The sequence below is a fragment of the Stenella coeruleoalba genome (assembly GCF_951394435.1).
Source record: "Stenella coeruleoalba genome assembly, chromosome: 9".
In the NCBI taxonomy this organism is placed as follows: domain Eukaryota; kingdom Metazoa; phylum Chordata; class Mammalia; order Artiodactyla; family Delphinidae; genus Stenella; species Stenella coeruleoalba.
In genome coordinates this window covers 76665585-76693133 of record NC_137155.1, presented here as the reverse complement: position 1 = coordinate 76693133, position 27549 = coordinate 76665585, and the positions used below count along the sequence as shown (strand labels likewise).

Genomic DNA, 27549 nt, shown 5'->3' with positions numbered 1-27549 from the left:
TCTGTGCTCTGAGGCAGGACCTCCAACCTGGGTCCAGCTGCAAATCCTGAACTAACCCTGTAATTTGGCTAGAGCCCCCCCAGCCATGAACCAGGAATACTCCTGCCCATCCAGGGACCCACCAGGAGACACACCCTTGTAAGCACCTGGAGGTAGACCTGCTGACCTGGGTCCAACTGCAGATGTTAAAGGGGCCCTGACACCTGCCTCTACGCCCTCACAGCCATAGTCTAGGAGCAGTCATGTCTGCCCAGGGACCTCTTCCAGCTTCTGGTGGCTCTTCATATTCCTTGGCTTGTGGCAGCATAATTCCAGTCTCTACCTTCATCTTCACATAGTCTTCCTCCCTGTGTCTCAGGTCCCCCATCTCCTTTTCTCTTTTAAGGATACAAATCATTGGATTTACGTAGGGCCCATCTTAAATCCTGGATGATCTCATCTTGAGATTCTTAAATAATCACATCTATAAAGATCCTACAAAGGTCACACTCACAGGAAGTGGGGATTAAGACTTTCCATATCTTTTGGGGGGCCATTATTCAACCCCCCAACTACAACATCTTAAAATAGATGATAACTGGTAATCAATAAACCTTGGGTATTTAGAGAGTGCTGAAAATATGCAGTGTAACTGCTAAACAAGGACTTTTGAAATAGAAGATAATTTTTGTAATACTGCAAGGGAAATTCTAATAATAGTCTATAACTAAAAATACTAGTCTATCTCAGCAAAACTTGGGAGTAGAGGAGAATGGGAAAGTTTAGGGAAATGAAAGTGTTTCAAAACTGCTAACTTGTTGGAGGGAGGATGAAAGCAGTGGGAAAATAGAACACCTTGATGGGGAAATAGTTGAAGGCTTGTTTTCTAACATTAGAGAACTAAGTGCTATATTATGAGATTCAGAAAAGAAAGGGGAATTTTCTGCCTTTTAACAAGGGAGAAGAAGAAATGAGTGACAACTCTATCAACTCCTCCCCACTAAAAAACGAAAGAAGGAAAGCAACATTGCAAACAGGTAATAGCAATAATAAAAATGGAAGAAATAAAGTATATTAAGTAAATCATTAAAAAGGCAGTTGTACCAAAATTGTTACATAAGTCTAATATAATTATAGTTAGGATTTCAACAGGGATTTAAAAAAGTATTGAGTTTCAATCATCTTAGAGTTCATATGGAAGAATAAATATCCCAGAAAATCTGGACAAACACAGAAATTGAGGAAGGGAGGGAGGAGGGGAGGCATTCAACTACTCAGCTGAGCTGAGTTGACAGGAAAAAGTGAAGACCTTACACTGAAATTAAATAAATGTAAAGCTACTGTTGGAAAAACTATCAGAGAAGCAATATAGAAAATCCAGATATAAATCGCAGAATATATGAGAAGTTAATATGCATGCAACAAAGTTGGTACTTCAACTTATTTGAGGATGAGTTGAAAAGAATATCCTCATGTATTCTAGTGAATAGGTGGCATAAATGTGAACTGTTACAATATCTATCGGTATCAGTCTGGTACTATTTACTATTTCCATTGCACCCTTGGAAATCTACCCCATTAAATAAAAGCCTTGATGTAAGCTGTATGGACTGGATTACATCCCATCCCAGAATTCATATTTTGAATTCCAAACCCTCAATGTGATGATATTTGGAGACTGGGCCTTTGGGAGGTAGAGTTAAAAGAGGTCATAAGGTTGGTGCTCTCATGATGGGGTTACTGTCCTTATGAGAAGGGATACTAGAGATATCTATGCACGGCAAAGATCAGATCAGGGTGAAGATTCAAGGTCTATAGATGCTTTGACCCAACCTCCCTTTTTATGTTCAGTTCTTTGTTGTTTAATATTTATTGTTGTCTTCTCAACCAGATTATACATTTCATTCATTCATTCCACAAGCCTATCTAGAACATCCACCATGTGGCAAGCACTGTACTAGATACTGAATATAAAAGTATATCTTTAAAAAAGTATATCTAAAACATAGTCCTTGACTTTTAGAAAATTTCAGTCTGGAAGAGGTAAAATTCAAATCTGTATTTATTTCAAGGTACAGTACTGTGATGTGTGCTGTCATTTTACCATCAGAGTTCATATATCTTTGACAAAAGTATATCATTCTACACATAACCTGATAGGCATATAGTACTTCTTGATAGATAACTTTGTCTGAATTCATAAATAATTCTTAAATTGTTACTCTATTGAAAGTTTTAATGAAGATATTTATAGATATGTAAAGGTAGCCTATTACCTAAAGACAACCACATACTTCACTTGATTTTACATGGTGGCATAAAAGTCACTGAATTGGGGCTTCCCTGGTGGCGCAGTGGTTGAGAGTCCGCCTGCCGATGCAGGGTATACGGGTTCGTGCCCTGGTCCAGGAAGATCCCGTATGCCGCGGAGCGGCTGGGCCCGTGAGCCATGGCCGCTGAGCCTGTGCGTCTGGAGCCTGTGCTCCGCAACGGGAGAGGCCACAACAGTGAGAGGCCTGCGTAATGCAAAAAAAAAAAAAAAAAAAAGTCACTGAATTGAGAAAGCAAGGCAATCTTTTTGTAAAATAATTTTTAATTGAAGGATAGTTTATTTACAATGTTGTGTTAGTTTCAGATGTACAGCAAAGTTTCAGATTCTTTTCCGTTATACATTACAAGATATTGAATGTAGTTCCCTGTGCTATATAGTAGGTCCTTGCTGTTTAGCTATTTTATATATAACAGTGTGTACCTGTTAATCCCAAACTCCTAGTTTATCTCTCCTCTCTGCCCCTTTCACCTTTGGTAACCATAAGATTGTTTTTTATGTCTGTGAGTCTGTTTCTGTTTTGTAAATAAGTTCATTTGTATCATTTTTTTAGATTCCACAAATAAGTGATATCATATTATATTTGTCTTTCTCTGTCTGGCTTACTTCACTTAGCATGACAATCTCTAGGTCCATCCATGTTGTTGCAAATGGCATTATTTCATTCTTTTTTGTGGCTGAGTAATATTCCATTGTATATATACCACATCTTCTTTTCCATTCATCTGTCAATGGACACTTAGGTTACTTCCACATTTTGACTATTGTAAGTAGTGCCGCTATGCACGTTGGGGTGCATGTATCTTTTCAAATTCGTTTTCATCTTTTCTGGATATATGCTCAGGAGTGGGATTGCTGGATCATATGATAACTCTATTTTTACTTTTTTAAGGACCCTCCATACTGTTCTCCATAGAGGTGGCACCAATTTTCATTCCCACCAACAGTGTAGGAGGATTCCCTTTTCTTCACACCCTCTCCAGCATTTATTATTTTTAGACTTTCTGGTGATGGCCATTCTGGCCCATGGAAGATGGTACCTCTTTGCCATTTTGCTTTGCATTTCTCTAATAATTAGTGATGTTGAGCATCTTTTCATGTGCCTGTTGGCCATCTGTATGTCTTCTTTGGGGAAATGTCTATTTAGGTCTTCTGCCCATTTTTTTTGATTGGGTTATTTGTTTTTTGTTATTGAGTTTTATGAGCTGTTTGTATATTTTTAAAATGAAGCCCTTGTCAGTCACATTGTTTGCGAATATTTTCTCCCAGTCCATAGGTTGTCTTTTCAATTTGTTTATGGTTTCTTTTGCTGTGCAAAAGCTTATAAGGTTGACTAGGTTCCATTTGTTTATTTTTGTTTTTATTTCTTTTGCCTTGGGAGAGTGACTTTAGAAAACAGTGGTATGATTTATGTCAGAGAATGTTTTGCCTATGTTCTCTTCTAGAAGTTTTATGGTGTCATGTTTTATATTTAAGTCTTTAAGCCATTTTGAGTTTATTTTTGTGTATGGTGTGAGGGAGTGTTCTAAGTTCGTTGATTTACATGTAGGCAAAGGCAATCTTAATGACAGATAGAATAACAAAAGTTATGTGAGTAGCTTTGAAAAATAGTTTTGAATAAAACTGTTATGGGATTAATAGATATTGTAAGAAGGTCTTAACTTTCCCTATTGACTAAACTTTCTGTTGAATTATAGCCATTTTCACAATAGATTAATACTAAAAAGTAGGTAAATAACCTGTTGAATGTTTTTGCCCACTATATACATACACAGTGGGTGTAACAATAAATATTTTGGTTAATGATGACAGTGGATTTGGGGCTTACAGATTGCTAGCAGTGATTCAGAACAGATTTGGAATTTGCACAAATATTCTAAGGTAACACCTTTCAATTTTAAGAATGATGTTGGGCCCTTGAGTGATACCTACTTTTAAAAATATTTATTGTATTATGAAGATATTTACTATCAGCTCTGTATTGTGGGAGAGGCTGTATTACTCATTTCAGAGCAGCTAAATCATGGAGTTAACTTTATTGAAGTCACTGCAAATAATTTGAACATAAAGTGATGTGGACACACCATTCCTTGATTCACATCAGAAATTAGGTCTCATTTCTTCCTTATGTGAAGGTATGTGTGTATACACTCCCCTCTGCTGGAAGCTAGGGATTATAGAGACACAATTCCATCACTACTTGTGACAAATGCTAGAGAATGGGAAAAATTAGAATAAGTAAACTTCTAACTAACCTGATTCTACTCATTGTAATCTCTAGTCCATGAAAAATGGGCTTCAGATTATAGAAAAAATGGTTGAGAAGCCAGCAAGAGAAGATGTGTTTTGAACTATAAGTTTTGGATCATATCACATAAATATTCTAATATATTATAATAAATATAAATTTAGTAATTAAGTATTCTCATTTATAAATTTTTTTTCAAAATGAAATAATTTCCTGGAAACCCACAACTCCTGTATAAATTGAAAAAACTATATTCTTGAACAACAAAGTTAAGGTGTATTAACTTTGGCCATGAAGACCTTCATCATGCCCAGTTAAAGTACTAAGTGATCTCCAACCACTCCTAGAATATCAACCTTTATAACAAGTGAGAATGGAAGAGAAACATGAAATAATTTCCTTATATACCTCTATCAAAAACTCCTTTAATGTTTCTTATTATTTTGTTGGTTTTGGAGCTCAGGTGCAGAGAGTTGGAGTAATCATACTCCTTATTCTACAGTGCACTATCATCCTTGGTCCTTGCAGAGTCTTTCAAAACTTCTCTCTCAGTTTAACCACCCACCAGCAGTGCAAGAGTTCCCTTCTACCCACACCCTCACCATCACTTGGTATTATCTACCTCTCTACATTTGTAAAATGGGAGGAGAGCAATTTTTACCTGAAACTAAGATTATCTGCCTTGACCCTGAACAGATTTTATAACACATGGAATTTGAGAGTGATCAATTAACATGAGGAAGTTTTTTTTCATATAATATTAAAAAGATTTTCATGTAATATTCTCTCATTACCTACAGAGAAGATACATAGAGAAAATAGAATTTGAATATTTCCTAGAAAATATGTTCCAACATATCTAAAATGTCCAGTTTTCAACACAAAATTATGAGACATGCAAAAAATGGGAAAATGTGACCTATATATAGGCAATAGAAACTGCCTTTAAAGAGCCCAGATAGTGGATTTAGCAAACAGTAACTTTAAATCAACTATTAAAATATATTCAAAGAACCAAAAGAAACCATGCTTAAAGAATTGAGGGAAGACTTCAATGTATCATCAAATAGAGAACATCAATAAAGAGATAGGAATTATTTAAAAGAACTAAGTCGAAATTCTGGAGTTGAACAACAACCAAAATGAAAAATTCAGTAAAGGGGCTCAGTAGTAGACTTGAGCTGGCAGAAAAAAGAATCAGTGAACTTAAAGAAGATATATGGGAATTGTGCAATCTAAAGAATAGAGAGAGAGAAGAATGAAGAAAAATAAACAGAACTTCAGAGAAATGGAAGAAAACTTTAAGTGCATAATGGGAGTATCCAGGGAAGAAAAGGACAGAAATATTTTTTTAAAAAACTGAAAACTTCCCAAATTATATGAAATACATTAATCTATACATTCAAAATGTGGAAAAAACTAAGTATATTAAATGCACAGAGGTCCACATCAAGACCCATCATAGCCGAAATGTTAGAAGACAAAGACAAAGAACAAATCTTGAAAGCACACACAAGGGAACCAATAAGATTAATGGCTGACTTTCCATCAGAAACTTGGAGTGTTTGATGAGTGGGTAATATACTCAAAGTGCTGAAAGTAAAATAATTGTCAGCTGAGAACCTTATATTCAGCAAAACTATCTTTTATAAAAGAAGGCAAATAAATCCATTGCCAGATTAAAAAAAAAACCTAAAAGAATTTGTTAATATTAGATCTGTCTTACAATAAATACTTAAAGAATTTCTTCAGACTTAAAGCAAGTGACACCAGGCAATAATTCAAATCCACATTAAAAAAAAACAAGAGTGCCAATAGAAAAGCAAGGAAATGAAAAACATCAGTCCTGGCCTTGAGACATGGTAAGCAGGCTCTAAAAAGATAGATCCAGAAATTCACAACCAGGAATTTATTTTACAGAAATAATGAGGCTTCAGAACTTTGGCTACAAGAATGTACATCATCATGTTTAAAACAGTGAAAAACTTCCTACCATGAGAAATTGGTTTAATCAAATGTACAACATCTATACAATGGAGTGCTATGTAGCTATGAAAAAGATGATACAGAACTAGAAACAGAATCTTGATAATATTGCCCTTGAGTTTTATTTTTCCTGGTTGAAAACTGTAGTCTTCTTAGCCTGTCTTTGTTGGAGGAAACTGTTCCATTCTCATAGTCATTTGTGATCCTCTTCATGGTTCTACTAAATCTGTCTCAATTCTGTGAACAAATTAAATGAGTGAATTTTAACCCTATTAATGGAGACAAGTAAACTACTGGTTCGCTGATCTCGACCACATTTATTAATCTTGATGAAGGATCCACAATCTTTAGAAGACTCAAACAACTTCTAAAGCGTAAAGAAAAATCCCCAACATTGACTTACACAAGGGTAAGGAAAGTAACCCAGAACAGATAATGTTATGATTATTGAAATTTCAATCCCGATTTTGCTTCCTTTGTCTCTAAATATGTTAAATTATTTGTTAAACCAGAACCTTAAGATACTTTCTAACATTTTAGAACCTGGAATTAAATGAAATATTTTAAATAATTTTACTTCCATCTTTTAAATATTTCTGTAAGATACACGATGACCAATTTTTAAACCAAAACAAAGAGGAGTGGAAAAATACTTTCTTAAAAAAAAGTTCACATTTAAGTAAGACAAATCAATTCAAAAGATTTTACAGAATAGTTAGGTAACAAGATTTAACCTCAAATAAATTTTCCTATGGTTCCTTTTACCCCTCAAAGAAATGACTGGACATCCCATTACCATTAATACCAAAAAAAAAAAAAAAAAAAAGGGTGTTTATGGGGATAAATGACCTAAGCTCTATTTTAGGGAGGTCCTGCTATGATGAGATTGAGTTATGCCAAAAATACTTTTGAAACACAATATATATGACACTAACTTGAAAGATGGCATTGAAGCTTAGAAAATGTTGAGAAAGTTGGATTTTAGTGATTATAACCTGTCTGGTTGATTAAGCCAATAAATCTCTCTTCACAGTTGCTTAGACTGAACCTACTTAAAAGTATTTCTATGATACTTGGCTCAGCATCAAATTACTCTTATCACAAACCTCACTCTTCCTGTTCCATAATTCTTCAATTAGTGGAGCCCCTGGCTAATTCCAATTCCCTTAATGGAAGAATAGTCCCAGTGACTGGTTTTCCCGGCTCTGAATCTCAGTTGCTCAGTGACTTTGGCACATGTTGTCTGATCTTCTAGACTATCCACTGTTTCCATCTCCACTTACATCCTTTCACTTGCTGGTGGCTCAGCGTTGTCCGCATGGGTAAACAGTCTGAATCCTGGACTTAGTTTTGCCCTGTAGATCACTTACATTTTCTTTCATGGATTGTACCTCAGTTTCATTCTTTTTGCTTGTGTCATCACCTGACCCTTATACTTGAATCAAATAAAGCTCTTGTCTTTTGTTCCCATATTTATATTCCAGAGCTATTAACCAAATCTTTAACATCCCCCAGACTGAGTCTCCAGCATAATTCCTTGATTATCAGTTAGAAACAATGTCTTGCCCAGAATTTTTTGTATGCTCCATAATGACACTGTTGTTGATAAAATACCTCATCTCCGTATATACTTGAGTTCCTATTAAAAAGTATTGTTACACTTATCATCAGAAAAGAATAAAGCATTCAGTTGTATATGGCACTGTTAGATGCTATAAAAAAGTAAATTTGACAGCACTGGTTCCTATCGCTCAAGAAGTTGTGATTAAAAAGGAGATATAGGCACACATATTTTAAAATAAGGTTCTACATTAGCTTGAGGAGAGTAATTTGTTATAATTATAGTCCAAGGGCTTTAGTAGGACCCACCAGAGATGATGGATGATGGTTCAGTATCATCCCATTTCAAGAAGTTTATTAAATGTATCTATCAGTGTTTTTATGAGGACAGTGATCCATGGCACAGTGACGAAATGTAATTTTGCAGTAGATCCCTAAATCTGCCATGCTGCTTATCATTACCCTCACTATGTTTTCTTCCCTCTTTCTCACATTTCTGGAAAGTTTATTTCTTCAACTGGTGGTCACAGAATTTAAAGTACATGATTAAAACCAGTAGTCTTAATTATATAAATATGGTCCTTGGGTGCAAAAGAAAAGGCTCAGCTCATGTCAGAGATGTTAGAGCACTAATATGGCAAATGTTTACCATTCTCTAGGCAATGTCACTGCTTGGTAAAACAAGACTATAGGGAAGAACATTCTTTTTTTCCCCTTAGGCTTATAAGGTAAACTAAAGTGCCTGGCTGGACCAGAAAAGAATCAAATCAGTTATAGAAAGAGTAAGTAATGAGTTCCATTAATCAAGAAGAAATAGATGAGAACTTCTGTTATTGCAAAATAAAGAGGTCTGCCAATCCTCTCCACAAAAAATAAGAATAAAACTGGAAAAAAAACTGACAAAAGTAACCAGTGTTCTTGAAATCAACCAAAGGCAGATAAATTGAGATGCACTTATTCCTAAAAAATTTCTAGAGCTACAGGTAAGAATAGTACATGATTTCAAAGCAGCCATTATAAATATGTGCAAAGAATTAAGGGTAATTACATTCAAAAAGTAAAAATATGATACCAATGACTAAATACACAGGGAATTTCAATAAAGAAATTTAAATGTATGAAAGTAAACCAAACTGAAATTTAGATTTAAAAGTATAGTAACTGAAATGAAAGATTCACAAGATGGGCTCAATAGCAGATTTGGGATAAGAGAAGGTAAAGATAGATAACTGTAAAGTAGATCAACAGAAACAATCCAATTTAAAGAACAGTGACAAAGGCTGAAGAAAAATGAACAGAGTCTCATAAACCTATTGAATTCCATGAAGCACATAAAAATATCTGTAAAGGCAGCTTCAGGAGAAGAGGAGAATAAAAGTGGGCAGAATAAATATTTGAAGAAATAATGGCTAAAAATATCCCTAGTTTGATGAAAAGCATTAATTTACACATCCAAGAAGATCATCAAACTTCAATTTAGATAAACACAAAGAGATCCACACCTCATAGTAAAACGACTGAAAGCTAAACACAAAAAAATAAAAACTTGAAGGCAGCAAGAACAAAATAATTCATCATGTACAAGGGAACAACAATATGATTAACAGCTGACTTCTTATCAGAAACAGTAGAAATCAGAAGGCAGTAAACTGACATAGGCAAAGTGTTCAAAGAAAACAAACCTGTCACCCAAGACTTCTATAATCAGCTAAACTTTTCTTCAAAAATGAAGGTGAAATATACACATTCACAGATAAAAACTAAAAGAATTTGTTGCCTGCAGACTTGGCCTACAACAAATACTGAAGGAAATTCTTTAGGTTGAAAGGAAATGACTACAGATATGAACTTGAGTCCACAGTAAGGAATAAGAAATGCTAGAAATGGTAAACAGGTAAATATAAAGAATTGTATATGCATATTTTTCTCTTCTCTCTTTTTTAAAACATAAGATTGTTAAATGCAATAATTATAATACTGTGTTATTGGGATGTGTTTGTGTGTGTGTGACAATTATAGCAAAGAATGGAGGAAGAAATGGCATTATATTGGAGCAAATTTTTTATATTTTACAAATGTTAAGTCAGCATTAAACTCAAGTAGATTGAGATAAGTTGAAAAAGTATATTGTAATACTAAGAACAAACACAGATAGATGGATAAGCAGACAGAAAGATTAAAAAAAACTGTGAAAAAAGGAATTAAAATGGTAAATTAAAACTTTTACACAAAAGAAGAAAGTAAAAGTGGAACAAAGAAACAAAAACATGAGACATAAAAGAATAAATAGCAAGATAGTAGATGGAAATCCAAACGTATTAATAATTGGTTTAAATGTGAACTGACTAAACACTTTAACGGAAAAGCAGAGGTTGTCAGACTGCATAAAAAGCAGTATCCAAAGATATGTTGTCTAGAAGAGGCACACATTATATTCAAAGACACAAATAAGTTAAAAAGATACACCACACAAACAGTAACCATAAGAGTGGAGTTGAAGTGCCTATATTACCATCAGACAAAATTGAATTTAAGAAAATAAATGTTACTAGAGACAAAGAGGAACATTTCTTAAAAGGGTCAATAACATCTGAAAGGTATACAAGTTATAAATGTACTTATACTTAACGACAGAGCCCAAAATAGTAAAAATAAAAAAAAAGATTTGACAGAACTGAAAGGAGAAACAGAAAATTCAACAATTATAGTTGGATATTTTAATACTCCTCTTTCAGTAATTGATAAAATAACTAAGCAGTAAGTATATAAAAGAACTGAAAAACACTATCACCAAATATAGCCTACATAACTTGTAGAACACTCAAATCATCAGCATTAAAATACACACTCTTTTCCAGTGCACATGGAACACTCTCCAGGTATGCCATATGGTAAGCCATAAAACAACAAATTTACAACAAGTTTAAAATGATTTATAATAAATTTTTAAATGATTGAAATCCTACAAAGTTTGGACTACAGATTTAAATTAGATATCAGTAAGAGAGAGAAATTGGAGAAATTCCCAGATATTTGGAAATTAAACAACATACTTCAAAATAATCCCTTGGTCAAAGAAAAAATCATTAGGGAAATTTAAAAATATGTATCTTAAACTAAATAATAAAAAAGTACAAAATATTAAAGTGTAATACAAAAAATGATTCTTTTAAAAAAGATCAATAAAATTGATAAACCTTTACTTAGACTGATGAAGAAAACCATGAAGACACAAATTGTCAAAATCAAAAATGAAAGAGGGAACATCATTATAGACCCTACAGAAATTAAGAGGAAATATTAAGGAAATATCACACAAACTGCATACCACAAACTGAAAAAATTAGATGAAATGGAAAAAAATCTTAGAAAGGCACAAATCACCAAAAGTTTCTCAAAGGTAAATAGGGGGAGAAAAAGCTGAACAAATGTATGTCAAGTAAAGACCTAGAACTGTAATTTAAAATATTCTGATTAAAGAAAAATAGCTCAGGCCCCAGAGACTTTACTTTTGAAGAAGAACTAATATTAATGCTACAAAGACTCTCAGAAACAGAAGAGGAGGGACCACCTACCATCTCATTTTATATGGACAGTATTACTCTAATACCAAAGACATCTCAGAAAGGAAAACTGCAGCTCAACATCCCTCGTGAAAAGATGCTAAAATCCTTTAAAAAATATTAGCAAACTTAATCCAGGAACATAAAAAGTATTATATACCATGATCAACTAGTATTTATCCCAGGAATTCAAGGAGGGTTTAATACCCCAAAGTAAATATAATACACAATATTAATAGAATAAAGGACAAAAAAAAAACATGGCCATCCATCATAAAAGATGCAGAAAAAGAATTTGACCAAATCATCAGCCATTAATCATAAAAACTCTAAACAACCTAATAATAGAAGGAAACTTCCTTAATTTGACAAAGGACAAGTAATCTTGTAAAAATCACCTGTAAAAATCTGTAAAAAAACCTATAGTTAACATCATACTTTAACTATGAAAGACTGAATATTTCTCCATAAGATTAGGAAAAATACAAGGTTGTGTGCTCTCACCACTCCTAGTCAGTGTTGTACATAAGATTCTAATCAATGAAATAAGGCAAGAAAAAAATTCAAACTGTCTTTATTCACAGATAAAAACCCTAAAGAATCTACAAACAAACAAAAATTATTAGAATCAATAAGTGGTTTATTAAGTTCACAGGATACAAGATTAATATACATAGATTGATGATACATACATACTAATGACAAATAATCCAAAAATAAAATTAAGAAAACAATTCCATTCACAGTAGCATCAAAAGTAATAAAACACTATAAATAAATTTAACAAAAAATAGTAAGACCTCTATATTAAAACTACAAAATATTGTTGAGTGAATTTAAAGAATAAGTAAATGCAGAAATGTACCATATTCATGGATTTCAAGTCTCGATAAGATAGCAGTTCTTTTCAAAGCGATATGAAGATTCAGTTAAGTCATTATCAAAGTTCCATACAATTTTTTTTGATAAATCAACAAGCTAATATTAAAATTTGTATGGAAATTCAAGGAACTTAAAATAGACAAAAGAATTTTGAAAAAACTTATGCTACCTAATTTCAAAACTTACTATAAAGCATTGTAACGATTCAATGGGAAAAGGATTATTTTTTCAACAAAAGGTGCTGGAACAATCAGATACCCATTTTGAAAAGTGAATGTAGTACCTTTTCAAGCACCATACAAAAAAAAAGCAGAGTTTGACAGTTACAACCCAGAAATTCCACTCCTAGGTATCTACCCAAGAGCAATGATAACATATGTGTGCACAAAGACTTATGCACAAATGTTCATAGCTGTATTATTCATAATAGCCAAAACCCGGGGGAAAAAATCCAAGTGTCCATTAACTTGTGAATGGATAACACAGTGCAGTATAACCGTTGCAGTATAACCATTATACAATGAAATATTACCAGTGAAAAGAATAAACTGACCATACAACCACAAGAATAAACCTCAAAAAGCATGTTAAGTGAAAGCAGACAAACACAGAAGTCTATGTACTGCATGATTCCATTTACATGAAATTTTTAGAAAAGTCAAAACTAAACTCTATAGAAAACCAATCAGTGTTTCCCTGGGAGTGAGAGATGCAATCAATTGTAAACAAGTACAAAGGGTTTTAAGTGGCCAAGGAAATGTTCTAAAAATGGATTGTGGTGATTATTGTACAAGTATATAATCTTACTAAAAGTCATCAAGCTGTACATTAAGTATAGATAAATTGTTTTTTATATAAATACCTCAATAAATCTGTTAAAAGTGGGGGAACAAAAGAAGAAACATAAAAATAGGTTCAGTTCTTTCTCCAAAATTTCCTAAGGAGCTCTTCTATTCCAAAGAGATTGTGTGAGCAAGTTCCTAAACCAACTTTCCTCCTTAATTTTTTTCCCCAGCAATAATTCTGTTCCTTCATTTCTCAAAAAGTACATTACCATTCTTAGAATTTCTTTAACATTTTTCACTTCATATAATTTGGCTTTTTCTCCTCTCTATTGTCACTTTTCTAGCTTTTCTGTTCTATTAATCACTCCTTTCTTTGAAAGGAAAATTATCATATGATCAGGTGTTAAAGATCATATTCGGAGAATTACCCCCATCCACTACTTCATCAAGTAAATCTCTTCTACCTAGATTCCAAATTGAATTATTTAATCCATTCATTTTTTGTTGTCCATAAAATAAATAATCATGATCGTCACATCTGAATCAGCTGTGTGGTGAGTCATATCAATTTTTTTAAATAATCTGAAGTGAATGAATTAGCTAAAATGAAGCTGATGTACTTCAGCAAACATCAACAGTGCCAAAATTAAGTACCACCATGCAACTTCTTAAAAAATGATGGCTGTCCAGTCTAGCAAGTAATATCTGTGGGGATGCTACACGTTCAGTCTTTTTCATTCAACATTAGTCAATGTGCTCCAACCTGCTGCCAAGTAGTGCACAATGTTCAGGAGATGCCAAATCAGAAGAGAAAGTCCCCAAACTCGGAGAAACTCCCATTCAACTAGAAGCAGACATGATAAGACATAATTTGCTCTACACTATTACTCAGAACTATAATATGATATAAACAAAATGTTGGAATAGTTCAGAAATAATGGAATACTTTCTCAGTTCTTCTACTGCTCATCCTCAGTGCTACAAACTTCAACCAAATTTTTTTCCTGATTCCTTAGAAACTGAAGAGAAGGCAAGGAAAGGACTATCACAAATGTACCCCAACAGAATGCTACTTATGGCAGTAGCAGCTACATATCCTTATTTAGATAGATCGTTTTTTATGATAGCTTAAATAAGATCAATATTTATTTATGTTATTTATGTTCACATAACAGTAGATATATAGATAGCTCAGTACACAGCATATATATATATATATATATATATATAGTACATAGTACATATATATCCTCAGGTTCTATAATCTGAAAATATTATCCTTATATACATATCTTCAGATTCTATAATGTGAAAATATCGGAAAGAGAATGGCTGGCCCAAACCACTCAGATCAGTGTCAGTTCTTTCATTAAGAGAAATTATTCAGAGACTATTGGATAAAAAAATGATTGAATACAAGCACCTACTTTTATTTCTTCTCCAGTCTTATTAAAACACTAATAAAGAGACCTTAAAAGGTACACACTCACAAGGATGTGAAAAACAGGAGAAAAGAGAGCAGCAACAAAATTTTGGAAGACCTAAAGAAGAGAAGAAGATTTAGCTGCCCCCCTCCAAAATGAGTTTTAAACTGGCTATAGAGGGAGCCAAGAGCAATCTTTAAATCCTTTAAAGTTTTAGGAATTGGTGACACCACCCTCTGAAAGTGGAAAATGGTTGCAAGTCAATTTGAGTAACAGATAGTTCTCCACATCCATTATCTCTGGCAAAATAAATAAAAAAGCAAATAAATAATTGAATTTTATAGTCAAATGTAGGCTCTTTAGACTGCCAAACATGAGAAAGAATAATAGCTACACTTGTAAAGCACTTACTGTGAGCCTGTTATTTTCGAAGCACTTTATTTATTGTAAATTTATTTACTCATTTCATCCTTACCTCAGTCCTATGAGATGGACATCTAATTATCCTCAAATTACTAATGCATACAGCACCAAAAAAAGGAGAAACAAGTAACGTACTGGATGCTGAGACATCTGCATCCTCCCCACCCAACCGTCTTTCTTCTCTAAGACTCCATACTACTGCAGCCAAGACTCCACCCTCTAGGAAGGAGATGGAAAGACTCTACTATAGGATCCTGATAGACTCAGTAGGAAAGACTTAGAGTTACTGACATCAGTGTTTCCCAACTACATGGCCCAGCCAATCACCTGCAGTAAAACCCACAATCTGCCAACATGAGCTCAGAGTCTCCAGTCAACTCCTTAGTTCCCCACTGATAAATATAAACAAACATGAGAAGTACCAGGCATCTGCGGAAAACAGCTAAAATAAAAGTTTGAGAACAAAACAAACAAAAATTTAAAAAACAACTTAAAAAATCATTTAGGAGAAAATAAAGATCTTGCAGATATGAGAAGACAAAATAATTCCTGCCACCCATCTATTACCTATCCATCAGTAGGTAACAAGATATTTTGATCATGAAACAATAATGCTATTTTTAAAAGTAATTCTCAGATAAATAAATAGGCATTTAAATGTATATTTTCAGTAACTAAAAACTCAATAGATATGTTGGGATATACAAATTTAGAAAATTTTCTGGAAAATAATGCTAAAAAACAGAAATAGGAAATGCAAAAGAAGAGCTAAGAATATCTGAGGGCCAGTTCAGAAAGTCAAACATCCATATAATAGGAGGACCCAAAAGAGAGAACAAGATTGAAAGGAAATAATTATCAATAAAATAATTCAAAAAAATTTCTAGAAATGCTGGGTGTGTAACTTTCCAAACTGTCGGAGCCCACTGGTAGAGCTATAATAGCTAAAAACAGACCCACACCAAGGCACATAATTTGGAAATTTCAGAGAACTTCAAAGAGAAGAGCTAAGCTTCTGAAGAGGAAAATAATTACATTTAAAGGACTGGGAATCAGAATATCATTAAACTTCCCAGCATCAACATCAGAAGCTAGAAAGGCACCAAAGCATGGCCCTCTTTCAGTCAAGTGTGAGTGTAGAATAAAGATGTTTTCAGGAAAGCAATTTTCAGAAAATTTACTTCCTGTGCATTCTTTCTCAGGAAGCTACTGAAAGATACAGTCCCCTAAAATGAGAGAGTAAATGGATACAGAGGAAGGAATGCTATGCAGAAAACAAGAGAGCCAACCCATGAGAGGTGGAAGGGGTCCAGGATTAGAAATGTGCATGGAACACAGGGGCAACCAGTCTTGTTTGGAGGAGCATGTTAGAAGATGCCTCACGTGATTTCTTCAGGAAGATAAAATCGACTGAGTACTTGATACACCTAGAGCAGAGTAGACACTTGCCAATGAGATTGGGGTGGAATTAGTAAGAAGTACATTTAAAAACAAGCCAAAAAATAGCAGCAGCAAAAAACAGCAACAAAACAATAAATATCAGGAAATAAAAGTCGTGTAAGAAAGAAAAAATAGCATAATTTACTACATTGTTTTATCATAAATTGTATTAGCATACTTATGCTAATATAAACACAGAATATTTATCTATTCAAAATTAAAATGAAATTATATTGAGGAATAGGAGTAAAAAGGGTACTATTAGGAGATTAGGGTAAAGAAAGCAAAGAGAGTTAAATCCTTTTTTTTTTTTCCCAAAACAGAAGTCAATAAGTGCAGCCTAAAACTGAAACACCATGAAATGACAAATCAAGTATGTTATTTAGAGATATGGAGATAAATACCAAAATAATCACTAAATTTGGTAAAAGGGAGACATCTATGTGTTTGGGGTGGGGGATTCTTTTTTTTTTTTTTTAACTTGTGAAATTTGTAAGTTATTTGACCCTTAAGCTATATGTATGTATAATTGTGACAAAAATCTTAATTTAACAAAGAACAGAAAAGAAGCTCTGCAATATCCATGCTGCTCATTTGCTTGATTCTTGACATAACCTGTTCTTTCTTGTAAGAGAAAACTGTTCATTTTCCTTCCTCATTCTTAACTACTTCAAAGGAGTGATTGGATTTTAAGAACATAAAGCATGATGCTCTCTATAGCAGGGATTTAAAATTCATTTCTAAATAGTTTTTTATATATATTTTTCCCATAAGCATATATATATATATATATATATATATGTTTATGAGAAAATTTCAGGTGACAGATGTTAATCCAACAAGCTACAGGAGAAAAGAGTACCAAGGCTTTGATGCCGTAAGAGTTGCTGAAGGTCACAAACCAGCTATGTAAATATCTAGTGGTAATAATACTTTAATAACAGAACTTCACTTTTTTTAATCTTTTATTCTTGGAGTTGGGGGAGGAGGGAAACATATGATAGGAGAAGATAATGAGAGAAGGAATAAGAGTGCCAGCTTAAAAATCCACTAGGAACCCAAAGAAGACCCATAATAACTTCACTATTTATCATCACTGATTATTTCTTATGAAACGTGTGCTACAAATAAAAAGTTTTCTTTGAATTCAGAATCATTTGTTTAGCCTGAAATCAATCAAGCTGCAAAAATTCCTCATCTATGGCAGCCAGAAGTATATGTCACAAAACAGTCCCTTTATGCCAAGGGATGGTAATAAGTTTAGACAAAAGAAAGTCAAAGGTGACTTCCAGAATTTTTACAGCAAATTCACTGAGTGCTATGGTCTAAGTGTTTGTTTTCCCCCCCTCCACAAATTCACATGTTGAAATCCTAACATCCAAAATAATGGTGTTAGGAGGTGGGGCCTTTGGGAGGTGATTAGATCATGGGATGGAGCCCTCATGAATGGGATTAGTGCCCTTACAGAAGAGATACCACAGAGCCCCTAGCCCCTTCCACCATGTGAGGGTACAATAAGAAGGTGGCTACCTAAAAGAGGGCCTTCACCCTCTTCACCATGCTGGCACCTTGGTCTTGGACTTCCAGCCTCTAGAACTGTGAGAAATAAATTTCTGTTGTTTATAAGCCATCTAGTCCATGATATTTTGTTATAGCAACCTGAATAGACTAAGTCACTGGGATTCTGTGTCAGTGGGGATCTTGTTTAGTGCACTGAAAAATAATTAAGGGCAGGTGGGACTCTGGCCTTATATAAAAAGTCAGTATGGGTATCAAGAATATTAACAACTTGATCACAACACATTGATATATGTACTAAAAAAGAAAAGGTCACTGTTCTCTCTCATTTATGATCTGAAACACAGATACATGAGTGAGAGAGTAAACACTGAATGACACATTATTGATAGTGTCATATTTATCTGACACTATTTATCTGACACTATTGTATGTGATCAGAATATGACATTTTAGGGGATAAAAAAAAGCGCTGAAAACATTGCTATACGTATCTTTTGACCCAACAAATTCACTACTAGGAATCTTGCTCTCAAAATTCCACATATGTACAAAAATATATGCATAAGAATGTACACTGCAGAATTATATATAAGAGAAAAAAGAAAACATCTAAAATGTTCATTAATTTTAGAATTTCTGAGTGATACATCTGAATTATAGAATATTAAAAATCCATTTGACTGTATATATACACTCATACACAGCCTTGAATATATATATGGTAATATATCCTAGATAGTTTTAGATCAAAAAATTTTTTAAATATTTTACTGTGATCTCATTTATATTTTTAAAATATCTGCATGTATGTACAATATGAATTTCAATGCCTAGAATAGGCCCTAGAAGAATACACACTGCTTGTTGGTAGTGATTACCTGATTACCTCTGGGAAGGTTATATGGAAAGGATGAGGGTTTAGAGAAGCCATATGTAGTAGTGGGATTAAGGGTATGGATTTTGGTGCCAGACCTATTAAAGTCTGAATCCTGGCCACTTACTGTATGTCTTCTCTAGATCCTTCAGTTTCCTCCTTTTTAAAGTGTATGGGTGCATGTGAGTATTGCTTAGAACAGACGTGGCACGTGATCAATTAGCAAGCATGAAGCAAACTTTCATCAGTATTATTAAGGGAGAATTTTAGTTTTCATTGTGTAACTGCTGTTTTATTTAACTCTTGTACAATAGATCAATGTACTATTTTATAATCTAAAGTAAAGAGCAAATTGAGAAATTTTGGTGTAATTGTTCTAATAATGATGAAATTGTACAAAAATGTCTGGGCATTGAGTTCCAAGACCTTCTGCCCATTCACTGCTAAATGAACTAAAGTACTCAAAGTAAATAATTACCCCTCTACTATCTCAAGGGCAGGAAATTATTGCTCTTCCCGCTTAATGAGTCCTACAGTGCTGTGTACACAGTGGGTGTGCACTAAATATTTCCTGATAATGATAATGGTGAGGATGATGACAGCTGTTACATACTATAAAGCTTAATTTAAAAGCCATCAAGAAAATGTAACACAGAATACGCCCCTTCTGAATTTTGTCTGCATGGGAAACAAATTCTGTTAGATTACTAATAAAGTAATTCAGGGAACATTGTACTATTGATTGCTTTGGTACCATCTGAGTTTTTGCTCATTAGTATGATCTAATTATTATTTCAGATGATTCAGAGGGCATGACAAGGTCCATTTCTATTATTTCAGTATTAAAAGTTGGTCTCCTGTAAGCATTTTCTAAATTAAATGCACAAAAGATGTTATCAACTAAATTATATTTAATCCCTGAAGCAAGACTTTGCAGCAGTGTGACTATTTTCTATTTCCTTAAATTGCAATGCTACTCTGTTTCTGCAGTGACATACTCTTTTTCTGTGTGTTTAAGTAGTCCATGCATGGAGAGAATGACTTTATTGGAAACATGATGATGCCTCTCTATTCTAGCTCCATCTAAGTTTGGGGGGATGGGCCTCCAACTGTTTATTTATAGATGCCTCTCTTCTGCAATCACTGAAGCATCAGCCAGGTAGTATATCAATGACAATTATCCCTCCTATCAGCAAAATCTGAAATTAATCTTTAATGATGAATGTCTATCTCCTTGATGCCAGTGTGGTGGTGACTGCAGTGCTGGGAAGAGACACCACAATAAATTTATAATACAGAGAAGATACACTGCAGGGAACAAGAGCCAGGACTATGGAGTGTTGGTGGCCTTTGTCAGTGGGAGAGTCTCCCTCCATAACTGTATCCATCGGCATCTAGTCAGGGGAGAAAAACTACACTAATTGTCTGAACAGGGAAATTTTAACATAAAGAATTGTGAACTATTAACAGGATATGAACTACTTAGAGGGGCAGGGAAAACTCTAAAGATTACGTGAATAGCAGACCTAAGGAGTAGCTGCCACTCTAAGGTAGAGACAGAACAGCCAGGAAGGAACAAGCTGAGAAGGGGATTCTGCCCATGGCTGAGACTGAGACCTCATTGGAGAGGGGTACCTGTGGCTCACTAGATGGTGGGAAAGTCTACTGAGGTGTCCCAGGTTGGGCCTGGCTGCTGATGAGACACACTAATAAGCTGCTGCTGGAACATTAATAAGACTCACTGGAAAGTCACCTTAGGTGCCAGCAGACTGAAAACTTGCTGGGATGATGGTGGAATTTGCAAAGAAGTCTACTCTCTGGGGTGCCCAGGAAGATTTCCAATGGGAAAACCAAGCACTGGGGTGCCTTCCTGACTCACCAGACAGCCACTGGCCCAAGTGGTGATAAGATTTATTGAGAGATGAGTGCCACTTGCAGTTGTACACTGAATGATGCAGAAGGATGAATCACACCATATCTGGGACAAGAAGCTCCCTTCCTCCTACTGTATCCCTCCAGTGCTCTCTATTTGCAATACTAATAGTGTGCTGGCTGACAGAGAAATATTTGCAAGGCTGAGCTTCTTCATCACAAAGCAGGGCAAAGAAGAGTGGATCTGGAACTCAGAGGCAAAAAATTGATAACTGGTACAATAGCCAAGCCTGAGATATTGGAATTATATTTTATTAAAGGACCTCCTAGAAGTGACTCTCCTAATTTCTTCACCATTTCTTCATTCATTTATTAACCCAATCAAGAAATATTTATTGATTACATACCATATAACAGGTACTATACTATGGACCAAGATTAGAGTCACAAATGAAAAATATAATTCCTGGACTTGATCTCTGATGGCTGGTCTTCTCCCTGGGGTTCTTAATTCCACCCCCAGTTTGCTCAATATTCTGTTACTCTCTTGATCAGTCCCCTCCCCCTGGCTTTTGCCTCCTTTGTTCCCAGCATGCTCCTCAGCCCTAGATGGCTACACTCAAATAAAACAAATAACACAGTGTTTAGTCAAATATGTTTACATAAAAATCTAGAAAGATGGTGACATCCTAAATTAGAACATTGGCAGTTGGAGAGTAGGAATCAAGCAAAGTAGGGAGGATGCTTAGGAGGTAGAATAGGCAATTCCTGGTGAACATTTTGATGGAGAGCAGAAAGAATGACAATCAGGTTTTTTTATGTTGTTAGAAAACTTTCACCAAGAACGGGTCTACAGGAAGGAGAGGTGGCTCGGGGTGGGGACTGAGTAGGAAATAATTAGGTCAATTTACACAACTGGAGTCTCGGGTGCGTAAGGGGAAAGACCCAGCAGGAAGGTGATGTTTGCCTAGAGCAGAAGAGCAAGTCCAGGAGTCATGATCGTAGAGGAGTTTTCCCAGTTCTTGAATGAATGACTGAATGAGGAAAGTAGCACAGAGTAAATATGATGAGATCTGGGGCAGAGGGAAAGCAAAGTTTCCATACATAATCCATACACATTCTCCACTGTGGGTCTACTTTTGACCTTCATTCTGGGCTAATGAAGAAGATGAAGTTATCTTCACATCATTTCCTTAGCCTGTAACAAGAAAAGGTGAGAAAATGTGGCTTCACTTCTCAGACAGATTCTCCTTTGGAAGCAAGATGGCTGCCACAGTTCCAAGTATCATGTACAGATATAACCACATCCAGTGTGTGTGCAAGACTCTCCTCCAGGAGGTGAATGCCGTAAACCAGCCTAACGCACCTGCTGCATTGGAGAGAATAAGGAACACTACAGACACTGGACAGAATAAAGAACACTGCAAACAATCCAAAAGGAAAGTAATGATCTAAGTGAGACCTAGAGAGGGCGATCCCAGAACAAGCCTTCCATGCAGGTGCAAGGACTACCGGGCACTTAGTTTCTTTGCCACTGAAAACTCCACCCCCAACATTCTGCCCTGAGGTTTATCCCTGATTTCCATTTTACAGCTTGAGCGATACAGGAGTCCCTTTTTTCTCCTTGCAAGGAATCAGTTGTCAGAATGGCAAAGGAAGGAAGAAGAAAGAAAAACAGAGGGGGATGGAAAGAGGAAGATAGACGGCCTACTCTTCCCCAGGCCAGAGCTTCGAGACTCAGAAATCTCATTAAAAATACATATTCGGAGGACTGACCCCCACAATTTTTCATGCTGCTGCAAACGGCTCAAGGACCATCAACTAGAAAACTGTGCCCCTAGTGGTTACAGTGTGCTGCTGATTCTTGTATTATAGATGTGCAGTAAGAGTTTAGGACGGGAGCTTCCCTGGTGGCGCAGTGGTTGAGAATCTGTCTGCTAATGCAGGGGACACGGGTTCGAGCCCTGGTCTGGGAGGATCCCACATGCTGCGGAGCAGCTGGGCCCATGACCCACAACTACTGAGCCTGCGCATCTGGAGCCTGTGCTCCACAACAGGAGAGGCCGTGACATTGAGAGGCCCGCGCACCGCGATGAAGAGTGGCCTCCGCTTGCCGCAACTAGAGAAAGCCCTCGCACAGAAACGAAGACCCAACACAGCAAAAATAAATAAATAAACTCCTACCCCTAACATCTTCTTAAAAAAAAAAAAAAAAAGAGTTTAGGATGGTGTGAACTAGGATGATTTGGGTTTAAGAAAGCAGCAGAACTTGAGCTTGGATTTAAAGAGTGGGAGAGAGCAAGGCAGACTCTTCCTATTTATATAGGAATGGTCATGAAGTGCCTGTGCAACAGAACATTTCACCTGTGGGACCCTGCTCCTAGCCCCACAGCCTCTCAGAGCAGAATAAGATGGTGAGAACAGGAGTTAACGTGGATGCAGTCGGCTTGAAAAGAATGGGGTAATTCAAAGATATACATTTAAAGTAGCAATTTAAGATCTTACTGAAAAATCACATTGATGGCAGGAGGAGAGAGAAGAACCAAACAAGAGCATAGGAAAATGATGCTATTACTGACCCAAAAAAAGAAGGGGGAATAGGTAGATTAAGTCAGAGACATGAGGCAAGAGAAGTAGGCAGGAACCTGGTCCTATAGAACCTACAGGTTATCTTAACAATTTTAGACTTCAATTTAAGAGTAAAGGTTAACCCTGAAGAGTCTGAAACAAGAGAGTGATGTGTACAGATTTGTGTTACAGGTAACACATCTTGCTCCACAAAGAATGAATTAGAGACCAACAGACTGAGTGCAGGGAGAATTTTGAGGAGGTTTTTCTAGTAATCCATCCAAAAGACTGTGGTCCTCTGAATATTGACAGTGGAAGTGGGGCTGGATCTATGTGAACAGATTTAAGAAATAGTTAGGGGCTTCCCTGGTGGCGCAGTGGTTGAGAGTCCGCCTGCCGATGCAGGGGACACGGGTTCGTGCCCTGATCCGGGAAGATCCCACATGCCGCGGAGCGGCTGGGCCCGTGAGCCATGGCCGCTGAGCCTGCGTATCCGGAGCCTGTGCTCCGCAACGGGGAAGGCCACAGCAGTGAGAGGCCCGCGTACCACACACACACAAAAAAAAAGAATTAGGAAGTAAATTTAAATAAGATTTGGTGATAGGACAGAGTAAGAGAAGAGGAAGTGTAAAGGGTCAAGGATCATGGCCAGACTTTCGGCTTGGCCTTTTGTGAAGTACAGAACTTGAGAGAAAGAGAGATTACATGAATAGGGGTAGTGGTGAAGGATAAGTTCATTCTTGGATGTGTTACATTTGAGGTGACACTGAAGCATCATCCAACTGGGGAAGGATGGATGTGTCTGAAATTCAGCCCGAGGTGGAAGCTCTAGACCCTAGAATTTAAGGAAAGCCAAGCCTGTTGGGGGTCTGATGGGATGGCCCCATAGGGATACCTGAGACGTTCTGGACAGTAAGCCTTAGGTAAAAAGATTTACACAATTTGGTTTGAGAACTGATCCAAAAAAGAGAGAGGAATTTTGAACGCATGGTTTATAAATCAAATTAACCTCTGGTTCATCCCCTCTGGAACCCACACTGCATTCTTGGGTTAGAGACCTTAAAAAACCAGAATGAGTAAAATCTAAATCTGCTTCTTCTCCATAACCTCAGTGGACACTGAAAGTAGAAGGCTTTAGTAGCAGTAGGTCTCCGGGGGCAGGAGTGACATTCTTTGTGATGAAAGTACATCAGGCACAATGATGGTACCTTCAGGATCCTCTGCACTAGTGCCCTGAAGAGGAGTTACCAGGGAAGTTGGTGGGGTCTTTCATGGGCATTGGTGGATAGTGGCCATGGTGATGATTATCACACAAAGGAGCTTAGAAATACATCCCTCAAGTGCCAACTTTTGTAAATTCAAGAGGATCTTACTGGAAGGAAACTTACAAACAGCCAACTAGCAGAACACACGTGGACCCCGCAGCCATCAATGTCCCATAGAGAGCTGTGCTTAGGCCAGGAATAATTGGATGAATACCATGAAAAAGCCTCCTTGAGGGGCCCACCCCAGTAATGCACTATCTATTTATGGGAGCAGGACATACCTAGACCAGTATGTTACAACAGAAGCTCTCCGACTCAAGAACAGAGTTTGTTAGAAAAAGAAAGTCTCCAGATTCACTGCTAGTTGGTATCAGCCTGTTTATCAGTTGAGCTAACTCATACCTGCTGAGCCAGTTTTCTTCTATGCTTTTAGGAAAGGGGAGAAAATGAGCCTCCAGGGCCTTCCAGATTCATCTCTCTTTAATGATAAAAGATGCACTTGCAAAAATACAAAGATACTTTAGCTTAAAGGAAAGAAAATAATGTCATATTCAACCTAGTTGTAAGAGGACAGGGGCAATCCCTTAGGAGAAGGCACACTTCAAAAATTTCCATTTAAGAAGGGCTTAGATGTATTGTCAATGCTTCAGAAACTCCTAGAAATATCTAGGAAAAATATGGGGTATTTTTTTGGTGATCAAAAAAAAGAGCATGTGGGAGAGGAGCCAGAGAAATATTCTTTCGGGTCTCAGAAACATGTAGTCTGGGACAAGTGGATTATCCACTTGTTCCAACAAAATGGATTACAGACAGATACACACATATATGGAGGAAAGAATTAATTATCATATAGTCCCTCTACCAACATGCCAGTAAATTGAAATCTGACACCATTTTGCTTAAAGTAGGCAATAGATACCTTGACCATCAAAAGGGCTCCGTATTTTAGTTTTATTTTAAGAGAGAAAATTCAGATACCATGGAAACATTTTTACTGACCTAGTTTTGTTTCTGCATTGAGCTGGAGATGAGGGGTAAATGTGGAAAACAGAAATCAAGAAGAAGAAACATTTCTGTTTCTTTCCATTTATTTTTTTTATTACTCCACCTCAAGCTCCATATCAACACATCCCTACTTTCCTTAAAGTGCTAGATTATCTCCAAGGGTTAGCCACATACATCCTTTTCCTTACAATCGGTAGAAACAAGCCCCCATTTGTTTTTGTGTATGTGTGTGTGCAGTGCACGTGTATATACTCTTAAATCCTCGATTCTTTACTGATATTGTAACAGACACCATCAACTGGAGCCCCCATTTCATTCTTTCCTCTTTCTTTTATTAATAAATCACACACACCCTTATTCAGGTTTGAGCAGTCACCCAGCTAGACTGCATTTCCCTGGCCTCACTTGCATTTAGCAGTAGCATTGTTACCAAATTCCCACCAATGGAATGAGAGCAGCAGCAGGAATCCATGTAGTTCCCTGGTACTTCCAGGAAACCCCTTCCTCTCTTTTCTCCTTCTCCTTCTTACTGGCATGTAGGGGCAACTGGATCAGCCACTTTCTAGAGATGGAAGCCACATGTGGAGGAGGACAAAGACGAACATCTCATCTGTGGTTTGGGGAACCTCATGGAACGGAGGTGTTACATTAAACAGAATCAAACATTTACTTTATTTAAGCTCCTTCATTTTTAGGCCTTAGTTATAGCAACTTAACTTGTACCCTGATTACAAATATCAAACTACAGAGAATTGCCTACCTATTTTATAGCACTGTATTAGGAGAGGTACACATTGTTGAAGACTTTGGCATGTATGTTTCATCTAATTCAGTCTAACTGCTACATCTATTTATGTCCACTCTACTGTGCAAAATTTCAGCTGTTTCTCAGATATCTAGTTTTTTGTTAACACTTAAATCTGGCTGATATTTATTTTTAGCTCACCAGGTGTTAATATTTTATCTGATATTTTTCAAGTCACTTCAATTATAGAAATGAGTTCTGAAGGCACCAAATATTACTCATGGCATTCAACAGGCCAGAATGATGGCATTAAGTTAAATCTCTGTCTTTCTAGCTGATAGCCAATGATTCCCATTATGACAAAGCTGTGTTGACTATCATCAAAAGAAATGTCACAGTACACAGACTTCTGGTTTTATTGGCTAGTTTGGTGGAAATAAAACTAATGTGGTTTTTGCAATGAAACTAAGACTCTAAGGAATGTTCTATAAAATCTTCCCTCTGCAAAAGCATGATTAATTAGTGTGCTCTATTTAACCATCTCCCTTTTTATTTTATTTTACTAAGGGTGTTTTTCCTCCCCTGGCATACGGTTAGAAAAGTATTATATTTCATGCAAATTTGGACAGTATTTGCCACCTTTAAATTTTGAAGAGTTACAGCTCATACTCCTTTGCATTGGAAAGCCCCACTAGCTGCTTATCTAGTGAGATTTAAGGGCACCAAAACTCTCACTGCCTTAAGGTATCTCCTTCTTGTTGTAGTAAGCCAACTCTCATTATGAAAGTCTCACATTTTTGTTATAGAGTATTACCTTTGGAAATCCCTGTTCAAAATGTGATTGTACCATTTTAAATGGATAGTATATAACATGTTCATGTGTTGACAAAGTTGGAATTTTTAGATTATCTAATGTCATATAGCCAGATGGCATGAGGTTTTGGATCATAAGAGAGATACATTTTTATATTAGGGAGAAATAACAACATGGCTAAAAGAGCCTATAAAGAATGCTCTAGTGAGCATTGAGTCATTCAGGAAGAACTGAGACACATTCGATTGTGAGGACATCTTATTGGC

General features: G+C 36.0%; 1 protein-coding gene across 2 annotated transcripts in view; it reads left to right on the top strand.

Moving 5' to 3' along the window:
• Positions 1–27549, top strand: part of FAM3C (FAM3 metabolism regulating signaling molecule C) — a 379854-nt gene that overhangs the window by 130653 nt on the left and 221652 nt on the right. The gene's annotated exons all lie outside the window — the stretch shown is intronic.